The sequence below is a fragment of the Arachis stenosperma genome, chromosome 6 (genome assembly GCF_014773155.1).
Source record: "Arachis stenosperma cultivar V10309 chromosome 6, arast.V10309.gnm1.PFL2, whole genome shotgun sequence".
NCBI lineage: Eukaryota > Viridiplantae > Streptophyta > Magnoliopsida > Fabales > Fabaceae > Arachis > Arachis stenosperma.
In genome coordinates, this window is record NC_080382.1 from 71,229,344 (window position 1) to 71,244,643 (window position 15,300).

A 15,300-nucleotide genomic window follows, 5' to 3' on the forward strand; every position below is an offset into this window, starting at 1 on the left:
TGACACGTGAAACCAAATTGATATGTATACAAAAAAAAAAATCAGGTCTCCAAATCATTTCACATTAAAATTTGGTTATTTTATGTTAAATAATTTTTTTAAAAAAATTATTCGAAATGACTAAATTTTTTATTGAAAAATTAAAAAAATCAAAAATCAAATTTTATTCTAATTTTTTATATGCACCTTTTAAATAATTATTTATATAATACCAAAATGTTTAGAATTAAATGTATTAGTTATATGTTAAGCACAAGATTATTTCTATTTATACAAAATAATATTTATTAATTATTTTTGTCATATTTTTAAATTATTCAATTATTTATTTATTGTTTTAATATTTATTATTTTTAAACATTTCTACCTTTTAAACCCTGAAAACAATCGGCAAACATATCACGGCATCAAATGGTAATAAGGATGAATTAAAATTAGCTAAATTAAGGTCAAAGGAGCATGTTTTTAATCATAATATAGAATTAGGAAGGAAAATGTAAAACATGCGATTATATGCATAAGTGTGAGAATAATGAGTAAAAATCCAATAAATTGAGCACAAGATAAACCCTAAAAGTGGGGTTTATCAATCTCTCCACACTTACACATTAGCATGTCCTCATGCTAAGCTCAAGAGAACTAAAAGAGTGAAGGCAAAATGGTAGAACTTATGCAATGCAACTTATCTAAATGCAAGCTACCTACATGCATCATCCTATTCTATATATATATATATATATATATATATATATATATATATATATATATATATATATATATATATATATATATATATATATATATATATGTGGTCAAAGTGAGTCAAATTTCCAAGAAGTCATATATGCAAAATTAAGGGCTAAATGAATCATATCAAGGCATATTCACAATTGAGTTGAGTTAATCAAAAGAATTCACAAACTTGCAAGACAAGCAATGATCAAATAATGACATATGGAAATGAGCAATTGAATCCTCACTGGATGTGTATATGCACTCTAAGCACTCAAGTTTTTGGGGTTAAACTACTCAAACCAATGTGAATCTTAAATGCACTTCTAAGAAAAAATGAAATTCTTGAAATTTTCAACAAAATGACCAACATTTATTATTATATATATACTAAATGAAATGTTGTGATTATGAAAAGCTAAAAGTTTTTAGTTTACTCCGTCTTTTCAATCAAACCAAATTCTCATATGCAAAAGGGTAAACTAAGCTTAATAATCCACATTTTCCCAAATCACAACTAATATACTAAAGTGCAATTCAAGCTAAATATCTAAGATATATACAAGCCCAAAGTGCAAAATGCAACAAAATAAAAATAAACAAAAGTACAATAAGATAAAAATGTGCAAGTACTAAAAATAAACAAAAAATAAAAGCAAAATAAAACAAAAATCTTAAATGGTTCACCAAAATATAGACCGCTGGAGACGGCGACCTCCCCACACTTAAAGCACAGCATCCTCCTCGATGCTCTCAATCAAGCTGGGTGAGAAGGATCGTCGCCTACTGGTCCAGTGTCAGCTGCGGGTGTCTGTAACTCTATCAGATGCTCGGGCTGAGTCTCCTCATGATGTGCCTCCTGCTGGTCCTCATCTTGTGCCTCCTCCTGCTCATCCTCCTCCTCCTCAGAGTGCTTTGAAGGTGTATCAGGCTCGGAGGGGATGTTAGTACGCCTTGAAGTCACAATAAGCTTCAAATGTGCATAGCGCCGCTTGTTGCGACGCTCAGACTGCTCACAACGTCGCAACAAGCACTGCTCCATCGGATCCATGTACTCAAAGAGGCACTACACAAGGCAGTAGACTGGCTGTGATGCGTATGAAGGTGCTGATCGAGATGGTGCAGATGGTCCTGCTGCAGCTGAAGAAGTAGTCGGCTCAGTAGCTGATGCTACGGCCGCTCGGTCCCTGCGCCGGGATACTGGGCGGTCTCCCAACCAGTCACCCTAAGGTATAACCTTCTCCTTACTGTGCGGGGCTGGTGCCTCATCGCGCTGCTCCCAGGGTACCTTAGCCCGGTGAGTTAGCTGTGTGACCAGACAAGGGAATGGCAGGTTGCCTCTGATAGTGGCCCGATACATGTATCACCTGATGAGTCGCAGAAGGTATAGCTCTTTCCCCTCTAAGACATACCAAATCAGAACTATCATATCAGTCAGGACCTCAGTAGCGTGGGTACTAGGCATAACATAGGTGCATAGGATCTGCTGCCAGAGCTTGGCCTCCTTTGTCAGATAATCAAACTTAATGCCTCTCAAAGTATCTTTCTTGGATCCTTGCTCCCAAGGGGTGTCAGGAAGGGCAACCGTACGATGCACTACATCCCAATCAAAGCCCATGCATTTAATATCCTTCTTAGCCTGATGGAAGGCATCCTTATCACTGATCTTAGGCTAAAAGTGGAGGATGTCCTCAATGGCCTCCTCTGTAATCAGAATCTGCTTGTCTTTGAGATGGACGACATCAAGGATCGCTCGGTAGAAATTGCAATAGAACTCCCGGACTCAAGACTCATTCACTCGCACTAGCTCTCTGTCCAAAAATACTCAACCCTGATCCCTAATCTGAGACTCATAAAACTGCCTCAAATCGGAGGGTACAACTAGTTTTCTTTCCACAATGAGCTTTCGCTTATCAAAGTACGGAAATTTGAGCTCACAGTATAGGTTGGCAAATTTATATAAGTTGTTGGAAGGTGTAGCTTGGTCAGCCTTGTCCTTTGTAAGAACCGCAACTAATCAACTGGTTAATTAAGTGATTAATTGCCCAAATCAGATTTCGAAAAGTTAGAGAGAGAATTTGAGGATTTAATGGTGATTTTTGGACTCAGTGGGTCTTTCTGAGTCAGAAAATGTGCTTTCTGCGAAAAATCGTGAAAAATTACAAATCGGCAGTTGAACCGGTTGAACTAGTTCAAGTCTGCCCGATACCGCACGAGAAAAGTGAAAACCGTAAAAAAACTTAGAAAAATATTAGAAATAGAAAACCGGGCATTAATTTTAAAGGTTTGGCCCGAAGTTGGGCCGAACGGGCTAAAAACGCCAACCCAAGTTGGGCCCAAGTCCAATATATAAAAGGGTTCATAAGTGAACCCATTTTAGCATAACACATAAAAAAACACACTCACAGAGCTGAGAAATAGAAGAAGAGAAAAACCCCATGAGCACTATTCATTGTCAACTTCCAAAGCTCATATCTTGAGCTAGAGAGCTCCGATCGCCGCACCGTTTGCGGCTACGCGTTCCTTGTGAAGAGCTCTACAAAACCTATATATGAAACTTTTGATTTTGGATGTTTAGGTTTGCTCTAATCCTTACTTAGCCTTGGATTCTTGCTATTAAATCTGTGGGAGAAGGTAAAAGCCACTAAACCCTTGTGAATTTATGTTTATTTGGAACCCTAGGTTGATTTGAGGTGATTTGTATGTATATAGTTTGATTTTGTGGCTTTGGGAGCTCTTGAAACTTATTTGTTCTTATTGGAGTGGATTTGAAAGCTTGGATTGTGGTTGGAAGCTTGTTAGCACTAAGTTGGAAATTGGGTGCATAAATGGAATCGGCCAAGGTATGGTTTCAGTTTCCTCTATGTAGTATATAATATTCATGGACACTTAGGCTAGTGACCTATAGGATAGGTATGAATAATAATGGTTGAGGAATTGTGAATGTTGATGTATGATTATTTATTGTGAATTAGTGATGATATGGTGATGATGATTGATCGTATGAATTTGATAAGTGAATTGTGATAATATGTGTGATGCTGGTATGGATGAATTGGTAAAGTGATTGGAAAATGTGAGATAAGATTGATTAGAATGTGTATTATGTGATATATTGATATTGAGAATGAGGAGGATGATACATGAAGGAAAATGTGGTAAAGTTGGGGTGTTAAGACACAACAGGTCAGTTTCGATGAAAGATGAGGTTTTGAATGATTTTGGTATGATTTGGAATGTGTATGGTAAGAAATTGTGTGCATGATGAATTTTGGTAAAATTAGGATTTTGATGAATTTTGTTCGATCATAACTTTTGCCTCAGTTTTCGAAATTGATTGAAATTTGTTTGGAATTAAAGATCTTTAAAAAACCTTTAATTTGATATAAAGTTTGCCAAATTTGAAATTTTGTAGAGGAAGTTATGATCATTCAAAGTTGGTGTTAAAAATCTGAAATTCTGCAACTTTGCAGAATTTCATGATTTCTGATATGTGCGGGCACACACTCTTGTGTGGATGCACAGCCTGCAAAAATTTTGACTTGTGCGGACGCACACACCTGTGCGCACGCACAGGCAGGGAAATGCATTATGTTTGCCGCACTAGCACAGCTTGTGCGCGCACATATCTAAGGAAAAACTTCAACCTGTGCGGACACACACGTTAGGAAGGCCAATCTGTTGGGGGTGATAAACGAAATTTAGCATGTCGATTTAGAATTCAATGATGAGTACGATCGTGAGTATAGTCTAATCGACACTTAAACTTCGCATCAAACAATCCTACAATCTATAACCGAGAGTACTAGTCTCCCGAGTCGTCCTCCCTTGGAATTGCTAGAGTATGCATCTTATTGATTAGGAAGCCTTGTTATGATTCTTTGAAGGTTTTAGCAAAATAGAAAACAAAAAATCAATCCTTAAAAGACTTGGCTTAGGGTTGGCATTAGAAATTCTATCCTTATAGTTTCTTCAATGATGACAACAATTAGGCCTTGCTTCATTTAGTTAACCCCTAGGCATAGAGGAAAGTCAAATGAGAGTAATTAACTTGAGTCATAAGTCCTAGCTTTACCTTATGGAAATCTAGCTTTAGTGCACTCCAAGTCAATTAGCAATCTCTAATTCCAAATCAACAATTGACACAACTATTCAACTCCTTCTAATGGCCCAAACCCTATGCCAAGTAAGAAACTTTTACTCCATAACTAGTGTTGGCATTTTATCAAACATTTGATGAGCAAGAGTGAAAGTCATAGTAAAAATGAGAAGAAAGTAGAATTAAAAGTATTTCAACACAAGGAACTAACAACAATTAACAAAGAACAACAATGGAAATGAAATTCTAAGGGGATTGACAAAATCCAAAACTACAAAATTGAATCTAAGATCTATGAGAATTGAGCAATTACAAGCACTAATTGAGATTGGAGAAGAAGATCTATGACATGAACAAAGTGAATTGAGAATTGCAATGGATCTCACCAAAGAGTGATTGAAAATTCAGAAATTGGATGAAGATGAACCCTAATGAGAGCTTGGAATCTCTCTCTCCTTCTCCAAGAGTGTAACTAACTATCTCCAAAAATATCTAGAATCTAGAAAAATGAGCTAAAAGTCCCTTAACCCTTGTTTCTTTGGTCTTCTTAAGCTTTTCCCGCCAAGGCACTTCCCCAAGATGGGGTCCCCAACTGCCTCCACGCCCAAGTCACGTGGCTCTTTAAAAAATTACATTCGAACATCGGCGCGCACGCGCAATGTACGCGTGCGCGCCACTGAGGCATCTTGTAATGTGCGCGGAGGCGTAATGTACGCGTGCGCGCCCATGAAGATCATGGCCTAGCCGCTATGCAAGCCGGCTCGTGGCTTGGCTCTTGGCTTCGAATTCTAGCTGCTCAATCCACGCGGACGCGTCAAGTGCGCGCACGCGCCCATGCTGAGATTTCCAAAGCTCAATTCTCATGCTCCCTTCCTTTGCGCCCATTCTCCTTCTCTCTTCCGGTCCATCCCTGCCCTATATTCTGAAACCACTTAACACACAGGTCACGGCATCGAATGGCACCAAGAGAAGATTAGAAATGTATCTAATTTAGTGCAAAATAAGCATGTTTTCATCCATGAGGCAAAATTAGGAAAGGAACACAAAGTCTTGTATTTTCATATGAAAGCGTGTGGAATCATTGATAAAACCCCTGAAATCAATACAAGATAAACCCTCAAAATGGGGTTTATCAACCTCCCCACACTTAGATTCTAGCATGTCCTCATGCTTAGAGAAATGTAAAAAAAACACAAAAGACCGAAGGATCATAAAGACATAAGACTCCTAAAGGGCAACCTACTTACATGAATGCAACTACGACTATCGTTAATATCTACTTGGTTAGGAACAAATCAACCTTCCTATGATATATGCAAGCATATGGGATACGATGGTGGTCAATATATAGGACTTACCAATTTCAAGCATCAAGTGAAATATATGCAACCTTGCATGAAGAACGCTCGTGAGAGCAGGGAATCATGAATTAGAGCCTTCGAACCCTCACCGGAAGTGTTTGCACTCTAGTCGCTCGGTGTTTGGGGTTGATTCGCTCAATTCTCCCCTAATCATGCTTTCCAAGATTTGCTTTTCATCTAACAATCAACAATTATTCAATATATGCATACAATTATCATGAGGTCTTTTCTTTAGGTTGTAATGGGGCTAGGGTTAAGGTAGGATGCATATTTGGTCAAGTGAGCTTGAAGTTTGAATCTTTGATAGGCTTAGACTTCCCACCTAACCTATGACATCCTATACAATTAAGTTCTAACCTAACTACCCATTCTTCACCTTTCCACATACTCATGCATTCCCTTTTCATTTCACAACACATATGCATTGACTTTTATATGAGCATTACTTTGGGGCATTTTTTTTCCCTTTTGATTTCTTTCTTCTCTTTTTTTTTCTTTTTTTTTTCTTTTTCTATTATTATTATTATTATTATTTTTTCATATTGTTTTTTTTTCTATGTACAAGAGCATCAATGCATAAGGTTTTATAATTGATCAATACATGAGCATGTACCCAATTTCCAAAAGTTTTAGTAAAAATACAAAACTACCCTTTTGTTCACCCAATGTCCCAAGGTTCCCACACTTGAATGATACTCACACACACTAGCCTAAGCTAATCAAAGATCCAAATTAAGGACATTTATTGTTTTTCGCTTTAAGGCTTGTAATGTGCTAAGTTGAGAACAAATGGGTTAAGCGTAGGCTCAAATTTGTCTAACAAGGGGAAATAAGAGGCAAGGCTATTTGGTGCGTGGGCTAATGAAATGATGGCCTCAATCATACAAATGCATGAATACAAGGAATAATGGACATATATACTCAAAAAAAGCAAGGATCACACTCATAGAGAGAAAATAATTGCACACAAGAAGGACAATAGGTGACTATAAGATGTAGCCACAAAACAAGGCTCAAAGCTCACTAGCTTGTGTTCTTAACTCAAAATCCATGTTCCAAAATATAATTCTTCATGCAAATTTGGCATCAAAATATTTAAAACTGGCAATGCCACGGTTGCCCCAAAGTATTGGTTTCCTAAGAAAGAGTTTCATTATTCCAACCAAGTAAACTTATCATGCAAATGATGTCAAATAAGACCTAATCATGCAACCTATCCTAATTACAAAGGAGTTCAAAGAATGAAAATTTATTCGGGTGTTACCTACGGAGATCGGTCGGCTGACCTCCCCACACTTAAAACTTAGCACGGTCCTCCGTGCTATAGGTTAGGCGCAATGGGTGGTCGAGTCCCGAGTGTCCCTCATCTCTAATGTCATCGCTATCTCCGCTTGAAGTTGCGGTGGATGTGGAGATATCTGGTTCCTCCATAGGTGGGGTGACTACGCTTAGAAGTTTCTTCACGTGAGCGTATCGGCGTTGGTTACGCCTCTCATAACGGTCCAACTTCTTGTGAAGGTCATCAAGGCGTTGGGTGGCTGATTTTTGTAGTGTGGATGATGTAGTGGTGTTGCGAGTTGGTGTGGGTAGTCCAATGTCCTTGGTGAATTCCGGAGGCTTGAGGCATCTCTTGGTCGGAATAACATCGCCCTCGACCGGAATTGAGGTTCTCCTATCCTTAGCCTCTCGGTGGACGCCGGCCATTGCAACTAATTCGGTCACCATAGCAGGGAATGGTAGATTTCCCTTGGCATGAATGCGCCCCATGGATTGGTGAATGGCATGCGAAATGTCGACCGGTTTCTCGGTTAAGATGCACCATATCAATAATGCAAGCTCGGCGGTAATGGACGACCCATGGGTGCTCGGGAGCACGTAGTGAACTAGAATTTGGGCCCATGCCGTGGCTTCTTGAGTGAGGTAGCGGGCATCTAAACCCTTTGGTCTTTGCTTTATGGTCCCCCGAATCCAACATGCGTCGGGTAAAGCAATTACGCGGAGGATCGCGCTCCAATCGAACGCACGGTCATCGCATGCAGTCAAGACTTCTTGATAGGCATCATATCCATCCGTTAACGGCCCAATCCCAAGTACTTCTCGGATGGTTTCCACTGTGACTGACACTTGCTTCTGGCGCACAAATATTGATGTGAGAAGGGGTGAGTGGTAGTTGGAGTAGAATTCCACCACCCATGATAGATTGGCCTCCTTTGGTTGCCTCAAGAGGAACCTCCATTGCCTCCGGTCAATGTGTGGCATCACGATCGGAGTGAGGTGAGCCGGTAGGACTAGAAGAGGCTCCGGGTGATAATTCCTTTCAATCATTCTTGAGTAAACAAGTTCACAGTAGCGGTTAGAGAACTTATTTGAATCCTTTGGAGGGTTGTCCTTCTCTAGAACATCAACGGGGCCCTTAGCCTTCTTCAGGAGTGGCTTGGCCGTTAGTTCTTGGCGCGCTCTATTGGAAGCTGGCTTCTTCGGGGCTTTCCCTTTGTTCTTTTTGATGACCATCCTGTGATAGCAAAGAAGGGGATAACATCAAACCCAAAAAAGCGTAATTGAATGCGATTATGCAAATGAAAAGTTGTGCCATAAGAATATGGGTATCATTATTACATGACAGCTGCAACATGTAACTAAGATAACATGTGAAGAGCAAGGTAAATTATTTGCATGTGGTGCAAGGGTAGTTTAAGCATGCAAGTAAGAAGCATGAGAAGCATACACCCTCAAATACCAAAGTGGGAATCAATTTATGAAACAATAAGTGGGTGGATTGTGGAATGTGGAGGTGCACCCAAAAGTGGCTAGTGAAGAGGCAATTAGTCAAAATGGGCTCAAAACTCATGTATGCCTTTCCTCAAACACTTGGCGTGCGTCCCTTTTGTAGTATGTAAAGAGATAAAGGAGAAAGCAATGTAACATACCACAATCTGATATTAGTCATTACAATGCACAGTGATTGTAAAAAAATCAAACAACACATCTCATCTACTAATGCAAGAGAAGTTAGGACCCAAATGCCTATGAAGTGTTAATTGGAAAAAGAACAAGAGCTCCCCAAAGAAATAACTAAAAAGAGGGAGGAGAAAAGGAAAGAGACTACCTAAAAGAAAATGAAACTAAATGACTAACAATCAAAAAGAGAGGGGTAGAGCAAGAGGGAAGCTTAGTATAGTACCTTGAGAGATGGGAAAGGGTATGGAAGAAGAAGTTGTAGAGTGGAGTGATGGAGAGTGGATGGGCATTGTAGGGGCCACCGGAGGTAGGTGGTAGGAGGTGGTTGAATGGGAGAACAAATGGTAGTAGGTGGATGGGTAGTAGAGGGGGAGAAGAAAAAGGAAGAAGAATGAAGGAAGGGGGGGCAAATGTGCTCCCTGTTATATTGACGTCGCTCACCCACGCGTGCGCGTATGGTGCGCGCTCGCGCAGGGAAGCGGAGTGGTGTGGTGGCGCGCGCACGCACGCGCCCATGCGCTTGTGCTGGCAGCACAAGGGTGGCTTAGAGGTGGCACAACTCTCTGGACGAAGTACCAGAAGTTGGCTGCAGGACTGTGGCGCGCGCGCGCACGGTGCGCGCGCGCGACAATGTGGTTGTGCCCCAGGCATGAGATGGGCCTGTGGTGGGCCTAACTTTCTGTGGAGTGGCCTAGAGGAGGGTGCAGGACAAGGGACGCGTGCGCGGCCTAGGCGCGCGCGCACACATCGTGTTGTGAGCATATGGACGCGTAAGCGCCAGGTGCGCGAATGCGGCAGAGGTGGTGGGCTGGTGGCTTAGTGCAGGCCCGAGAGTGGCCTAACTCTCTGGAATATGTACCAGGAGTGCACAAGGGTGATCGGTGCGCGCACGCACAGTGCGCTAGCGTGTCGATCTGCAGATTTGTGAAAGCGTGCGTACGCGCCATGTGCGCGCACGCGTGATTGGGCTGTGCCTCAAGCATGGGGCTGGCGTGGTGTGGGCGCAACTCTCTGGAAAATGTATGGAGGGGTGCTTTTGTCGATCCACGCGTCCGCGCACGGTGCGCGTCCGCATGGATGGTCGACAAATGCTTCAAGGACGCGCGCGCGCCAGGTGCGCGCACACGCAGAAGGGTGCCTTCTTCAAAGTTTGCATGTTTTCGCACCACTTTTAGCATTCCAACCCTCCAAACAGCCACTTAAGCACTATAGAAGGGTGTTTTAACTTGATATACTACCAAATGAACTCAACAAATGAAGCAAAATTAGAATTGAAATCTAGCTACAACTACATCTATTACCTAGCTACCAAACATGAAGTCAAGTGTTAAGCAAGTGTCAATCAAAGAATGATGCAATGGTTATGTACAAAGGAAGATCTTACCATGGTGGGGTGTCTCCCACCTAGCACTTTTGCTTACCGTCCTTAAGTTGGACTTCCACTGGCTCAAAGTTCTTGTTCAAGAGATGCATCCCTCAAGAGGAATACTTCAAATTCCTTGGAGTTCTTTCTTTGCTCACCATGGTACAATTTGAGACGGTGCCCATTTACCTTGAAAATGTCCGGACTTGATGGGTGGCGCAAGTGGTAGACCCCATAAGGTTCTACTTTCTCTACTTGGTAGGGTCCATCCCACCTTGATCTAAGCTTTCTGGGTAGTAATCTCAACCTTGAGTTGTAAAGAAGGACTAGTTCACCGGGTCTGAATTCCCTTCTCCTAATGTTCTTGTCATGGATGACTTTCATCTTTTCCTTGTAAAGTCTAGAATTGTCATAGGCTTCTAATCTTAAGCATTCCAATTCCGCCAATTGAAGCTTTCTCTCTACTCCGGCTCCACCCAAACTCATATTGCACTCCTTTATGGCCCAATAAACTTTGTGTTCGATTTCTACCGGTAGATGGCATGCTTTACCATATACAAGTCTAAAAGGGCTCATGCCAATGGGTGTTTTGTAAGCCGTGCGATATGCCCAAAGTGCATCGGAGAGTTTAGCGCTCCAATCCTTCCGATTCGGCTTCACAATCCTTTCCAACACATGTTTGATTTCCCGGTTAGAAACCTCAGCTTGGCCGTTTGTCTGAGGGTGGTAAGCCGTGGCGACTTTGTGTATGATGCCATACTTTCTCATGAGGCCGTCCATTTTTTTGTTACAAAAGTGGGATCCTTGGTCACTTATGATTGCTCTTGGGGAGCCAAAGCGACAAATGATATTGTTCCTCACAAAAGAATAAACAACATGAGCATCATCCGTTCGGGTGGGGATTGCCTCCACCCATTTTGACACATAATCGATGGCTAACAAGGTGTAGAGAAAGCCATTGGAATTTGGAAATGGTCCCATGAAGTCGATTCCCCATACATCAAAGATTTCACAAAAAAGCATATTTTGTTGGGGGATTTCGTCCTTCTTAGAAATATTTCCAAACCGAATGCATTGGGGACAAGATTTGCAGTAGAGAGAAGAATCTTTGAGAAGGGTTGGCCACCAAAATCCGCAATCAAGGACCTTTCTTGCCGTTCTTTGGGGGTCATAGTGGCCACCTCCTTCGGAGGCATGGCAAGCGTCCAGGATTGCTTGGAATTCGGTTTGAGGTATGCACCGTCGCACTATTTGGTCCGCGCCACACCTCCACAAATAGGGATCGTCCCAAACATAGTATTTGGATTCGCTTTTCAGCTTATTCTTTTGGTGTTTGTTGAGATTGGGAGGGAGAGTGCGTGAAACCAAGTAGTTTGCTATTGGGGCATACCAAGGAACTACTTCCGAGATTGCGTGCAAAGCATCTAAAGGGAAGGAGTCATTGATAGGAGTAGTGTTGCCTTTTGTGTGTTTGAGGCGACTTAGATGGTCCGCCACTAGGTTTTGGGAACCACTCCTATCCTTGATCTCCAAGTCAAATTCTTGTAACAAAAGCACCCAACGAATTAATCTCGGTTTTGATTCCTTTTTGGCCAACAAATACTTTAGTGCCGCGTGATCCGAGTACACTACAACCTTGGAACCAAGAAGATAGGCTCGGAACTTGTCCAAGCAAAAATAATAGCTAGGAGTTCCTTTTCGGTAGTAGTGTAGTTGGATTGGGCTCCGTCTAGTGTTTTGGAAGCATAAGCTATGACATAGGGAATCTTACCCTCACGTTGTGCTAACGTGGCTCCTATCGCATAATTCGAAGCATCACACATGATTTCAAATGGTTGAGTCCAATTCGGTCCTCGCACAATAGGAGCTTGTGTCAATGCTACTTTAAGTTTGTCATATGCTTCCATACATTCCTTGCTCAGCTCAAATTCAGTGTCCTTTTGTAGTAGTCGAGAGAGGGGTAAGGCCACCTTGCTAAAGTCTTTGATGAATCTCCTGTAGAATCCTGTATGTCCAAGAAAAGAGCGGACTTCCCTCTCGGAGGAGGGGTAAGGTAACCTAGATATGACATTTATTTTTGCCGGATCTACGGAGATGCCTTCTTTTGAGACTATGTGTCCCAAAACAATGCCTTGTTTGACCATGAAATGACATTTTTCAAAATTTAAGACAAGGTTTGTTTTGGTGCATCTCTCTAAGACTTTTTCAAGGTTAGCTAAGCAATGATCAAATGAATCACCGTACACACTAAAGTCGTCCATGAAAACTTCCATACATTGTTCTAGAAAGTCTGCAAATAAGCTCATCATGCATCTTTGAAACGTTGCCGGTGCATTGCATAGGCCAAATGGCATACGCTTGTATGCATACGTTCCAAAGGGGCAAGTAAATGTGGTTTTTTCTTGGTCCTCTAGAGCAATGTGAATTTGGAAGTATCCGGAGTAACCATCAAGAAAGCAATAATATGATTTACCGGCTAGTCGATCAAGCATTTGATCAATGAATGGTAGTGGGAAGTGATCTTTTCTTGTGGCCGCATTCAACCTTCGGTAGTCTATGCATACTCTCCAAGAATTTTACACTCTTGTTGCTATAAGTTCACCACTTTCATTTTTGATTGTTGTCACCCTGGATTTCTTTGGCACCACTTGGACCGGGCTTACCCATTCGCTATCTGAGATAGGATAGATGATGTCCGCTTCAAGTAGCCGAGTGACCTCTTTTTTCACAACCTCAAGAATGGTTGGATTAAGTCTCCTTTGAGGTTGTCGGACCGGTCTTGCTCCTTCTTCAAGAAATACGCGGTGCTCGCATACTTGGTGGGGGCTTATTCCCACTAGATCCGCCAAACTCCACCCAATTGCCCTTTTGTTTTTCCTCAATACATCTAGCAACTTTTCTTCTTGTTGAGGAGTTAATTCTTTTGCAATTAACACGGGGAGCTTTTGGGCTTCATCAAGATATGAGTACCTTAAGTGGGGTGGTAGTGGCTTTAATTCCATCTTTTTGTCATTCTTTGAAGTTTGAGTTTCCGGATGGTTTGTATGGTGTGTGGTGTTTAGTTTGCTTGGACCTTCATTTGCTTCTTCAATCATGTACTTCTCATCTAACTTTGCAAGGTGCACTTCAGCAACCATGTTGTCAATTGGGTCACACTGGAATAGAGAGTGATTCTCCGGTGGATGCTTCGTTGCTTCTTCTAGGCTAAAACTTACGACTCTCCCATCTATTTCAAATGAGTAGGTTCCCGAGTAGGCATCTAGCTTGAATCTAGAGGTTCTCAAAAATGGTCTTCCAAGTAGGATAGATGATGCTCTCTCGGTTTCGCTTGATGACATTTCAAGGACATAGAAGTCAATCGGAAACACCAATCCTTTGATATTCACCAATACGTCTTCCACAACACCCGTCACGGTTATTATGCTTTTATCCGCTAGGACAAATCTTGCCGTCGACCTTTTTAGTGGTGGCAACTTCAATACCCGGTAGACAGAGAGCGGCATGATGCTAACACATGCTCCGAGGTCACACATACAATCTATAAATTGAACTTCATTGACGGTGCAAGTGACCATACAAGGGCCCGGATCATCACACTTCTCGGGCAATGCTCCCATTAAAGCGGAAATAGAACTCCCCAATGGGATGGTTTCCAATTCAAGAATTCTATCCTTGTTCATGCATAGATCTTTAAGAAATTTTGCATATCTAGGAACTTGATGGATGGCATCAAAGAGAGGGATGGTTACCTCAACTTTCTTGAACATTTCTACCATTTTGGGGTCGAGTTCTATGCGCTTTCTAGCTTTCTTTGCAAGTGTTGGAAATGGGAGTGGTTGAGCAATTTCTTCTTCCAAGGTTCTCTTGGCCTTGGGGGTCTCCTTTGTTGGTTGAGCTTCATCCTCAACTATGACTTGTGGTGTCTCCTCTTCCACTACCTCTTCTATATCTATTCTCTCCTCCTCTTGGGCGATTGTGATAGGATTTGAGTCCTTTGCTCCCTTCTCTTTTAATTGTGTTCCGGATCTAAGGGTGATGGCATTGATGCCCCCCTTAGGATTGGGTTGAGGTTGAGAGGGAATGACGCTTTGGATTGGGGGTTGAGGAGTGGGATTTGTTGGTGTGTCCATTCGTGCAAGAAGAGCTTGTAGTGTAGAGGTGAGGCCGGTAAGGCCGGAAGCAAGTGTGTTTTGTAGTTCCTTTTGGCCTTGGATGATGGTCCAGAGTGTTTCGTCTTGGTTGGAGGGGGTCGTTGCATATGTGAGTTGAGGGGTTTGTGATTGGTTGGGTGGTGGTCTTTGATGTGGTGGTTGGTATGTTTGGTAGTTTCTTTGTGAGTTTTGTTGGTTGTATGGTTGATTTTGTTGGTTGTGTGGTGGATTTTGTTGGTTGTATGGTGGCCGGTTTTGTGAGAAATTTTGTGAGTTGTTGCTCCATCTTTGACCTCCTCCATTGTTGTTGTTGTCCCTATTCCCTTGTTGATGATTGTCTCTCCAATTTTGATTATGATACCCACTCCCTTGATTGTAGCTTCCTCCTTGATAAGGGTGCCCTTGGTTAGGATTACCGCCTTGGTAGTACCCTTGATTTGGGCGGTCATAGAAATTATGGGTAGCCGCCAAGGTGTTATCTTCTTGAAGGCTCGGGCACTCATCCGTGTAGTGGGAATAGCAAGAACAAATGCCAAATACTTTTTGAGGAACCAATTGTTGGTTGTGTTGTTGAGGGGGTGGGGAGTGTTGTTGGTATGATTGAGGTTGTTGTGGTTGTTGTTGGCTTACTTGGAG